Source organism: Belonocnema kinseyi, chromosome 4, assembly GCF_010883055.1.
Source record: "Belonocnema kinseyi isolate 2016_QV_RU_SX_M_011 chromosome 4, B_treatae_v1, whole genome shotgun sequence".
Lineage (NCBI taxonomy): Eukaryota > Metazoa > Arthropoda > Insecta > Hymenoptera > Cynipidae > Belonocnema > Belonocnema kinseyi.
The window spans coordinates 112,897,375-112,900,761 of NC_046660.1; the positions used below are offsets into that span (position 1 = coordinate 112,897,375).

At 32.9% G+C, this 3,387-nt stretch overlaps 1 protein-coding gene across 1 annotated transcript in view; it reads left to right on the forward strand.

Moving 5' to 3' along the window:
* LOC117171427 overlaps nt 1-3,387 on the forward strand; it is a 201,874-nt gene that overhangs the window by 114,538 nt on the left and 83,949 nt on the right. The gene's annotated exons all lie outside the window — the stretch shown is intronic.

A 3,387-nucleotide genomic window follows, 5' to 3' on the forward strand; every position in this document is an offset into this window, starting at 1 on the left:
AATTAAAATTCGAAAATTTTTTCTAAAGCCTCCAGGGGACTTCGTTTTCGCACGAAAAAATTTTATGTGCCCTTATTGCATCCGGACCCACAATTGTTCGATTATAAGTGTTTGCCTTACAGCCTATGCACTGTTTCCAAATTATGCAGGTACATTATATATATTTCTTTTAAATACAAATATTTTTTTGAGGTTGAAAGATGAATTTATTGTGCACTATAATGCAATGCCCCAGAATTTATGAAGACTAATATAACAACTATTACTTCAATCTGTCTTTTTATTTTTCTTACAAGGGTCATAAAAGTCTCCAAAAAATATCAGCATCTTTCAATATTAAATTACATTGTTTTATTTGTTTAGAAGCAAATTAATTAGTGAAAATCACACTTTAGGATTAAAAATATGTGAAAACTTTATTTTTCCATTTTTGTATACTAAAAACATTGCATAGTTACTATTATTTGTTTAATCTTATGTAATTGTCAATGTTAAAGCCTCTTCAATACACAACTCCAAAATTCAGTAATTTATTGCTCGGAATATTTCGTTCCTTTAACGAAGTTTACTAAAAGAATTTCGACCATAAACAATATTTATTATGCCCTAATACCTCATAACAATGTTTAATTGTTTTAACAAATATTATAAACAAATACAGATTTTATTCAATTTTCAACCGACACGATTCTTTCTTTCCTACAGAATTAATTTTAAGTTACATGAAACAAATTTTCTCTCAAAGAATAATTGTTTGGTTATAAACAATTTTCAAAAGAAATTCACAAATTAACCAATTGCCTACGAATACATATAGTTTTTTACTATATTAAATGCCAATGACTCCGAAAAGATCCTATATACTCTAAAACTTTGACAGGCGACAATATTTGTTATTTGTTTTGATAAGTTTTGTAAGTAATTACAGATTTTCCACAAGTTATTCCGTAAGATAATGGGAATTAAAAAAATCCGATTACAGATACACTTTTCAAAGTTCATAAACACCGTTCAATGTTTTTCAAATAATAAATAATTGTACAAAACTTTGAAATTTTATTTTGAAACTTTAAAATACTTGTATAGTAATCATGTGTGTAAAATTAACATCTAATTTCATATGTGAGCAAAAATGGTAAATATATTTCATTATAACTTGTTATGTGTATTTCATGTTTTTGACAGCCTAGCTGATTATAATTGAAGGGTCCGCGGTCTAAACCTGTCAACCCTGTATTTTCTGGAACACTTGTTATTTGCAATTAATATCCTGCAAACGAAACAGCAAAATTCTTTTCAGTTTTTTATTCAAATGGATTTTCAAAAATCGAGTTTTGGTATCTACAGCATAGATCCGCGGCACGATTTACCTTCGCCGTGTAAAATGTATGCTATGTCAGTTAACAGGTTTAACATGACTAGATAACCAACAAAATCAGAATTTTTCAAGAGCACAAAATAACATTCTGTAAAATCGAAATAATCATTTAAAGATAAAACAAAAGTTTTCTCAGGAGCTGAAATATTTCTTAATTGAAGGAAAAAAAGTATGATCAAAAATTGTATACAGTACACTTTCTCAATAGTGCCCTGATCTGGTTTATAAGGGAATAACTTTTCTTGGAATAGCGCTCCCTTAGCACTGACACATTTTCGAGCGCGAACGAATTTAGGAAGCCCGTTCTTAATAGTTCCGCGTTGGCATTATTTGCTCGTTCAGGGGTAAAAGTGTAAATTCGTCTAACCTTCGCGCGGCATTATTGAGAAAGTCGGATCCGAACTTTAGGCGAATAGGAGAAAGCGCACGAGCGGGGATAGATCCAGAGTTCGGATTAGGATTAAGGGCACTATTGAGAACGGTATGATTGAGAAGGTGGACTGTATTACATGACAAGGAGAAGAGCACCGTCTTTTCATGGTGAGGGCAATTTTTTCGGAACATGTGCCAGGCGATGTCCGAAATCCTAAACCCAACACGAAAATATTGCTCGAGCCATGAAGACGGCTCTCCTTTTTGGCATTTACTGTTTCTTTTTTTTGGTATAGACATGCAAAATGGAAAGCGTGATCTGTATCGCGAAAACAACCTAAAACAAACGAGAAGGTCTCTTTACAATAGGATTTGATAAATCGACGCAGCATTGACGCAACGTCGACGCAGTATCGAAGACATGCGCGCGCATGTGTTGTTAACTTTTTGAATTTTTCGACGTTCAAGTTTACTCGTTATTGAAAATTTACATACCTCACTTAGTCCAAAGACAGTTGGCAACAGATGCGTTTTGTATTCCTCGCTGTGCGACTGTGCATGCGCCTTCATTTTGTTTCTAGTATATAATATTGGACCTGATACCCTAACACTACTATGCTACTGCAATGTCCAGCATTATATATGCAAGTCTACGAACGCCGCTTGACCACAAGAAAGTTTTCAAGCCCCAAGAAATAGAATGTGGAAGTTTACAATCTGAAAGTGACAGTTACCTAAAATTGGAACAGGCTCGGTTGTAGATTCCGATAAAAAGTACAATTTTCAGTGTAAATAAAAAATAAGAACTTAATCCTGAGGTACTCAGTTGCTTGGTTTGGAGAAACTAAGTTTGATTTTGAAAATTTAATCGAGTCAAAGTATATGTTTCTTTTATATATAAACACACGTTAATGTTGGTTATCTAGTAAAATACTAGAACTCTTCAATTGAGTTATTAAATTATACAGGAGTAATTGACCTATATCTTTGTATTACCACCCTGTTTATTAACGTGAATTCAAATGTTGATTTTGTAAACAAAAAATCATTTCAAGAGATCAATCCGAAAAACCGATATTCTGTAATGAGAATAATTAGTTATTAAATTTGTGATATAAGCACTCTTCAATACAAATATATATGCAGTGTTGCCAGATTGATCGAGCACTATTACCGTACGTGGCTCTGTAAATTTACCATGCAATTATCATACCTAGATAAAGAAATTTACCGTACTTATTATCGTACTTAAGGTTGTTGGAACAAAGCGCACAAAAATGGTGAAATCTATGAGACGCTCAAAACTTACCAGCGTTCAATGATAATTCGGTTTTGAGATTTTTACAAATGCACTCAGAATATTTTTCCATCAGCAAAGGGGTTCCACGGTTGTGGGATATGCGCTTGCTATATGATTTTTCGAAACAAATCGTGTAATAGCTAAAACTGAGAGTAAAGTGGTTAACAAAAATACACCAATGGAGAACAAAGCGACTGACAACTGTTTGGCGCTGATCGATCAGCGTTATGTATACAGGGTGATTTTTAAAACTTGAAACTTCCCAATATCTCGAAAAATAGGCTCTCTATGAAAAAGTGTTATGAATCAACCGTTTCAAGATAAAAAATCGACCTAT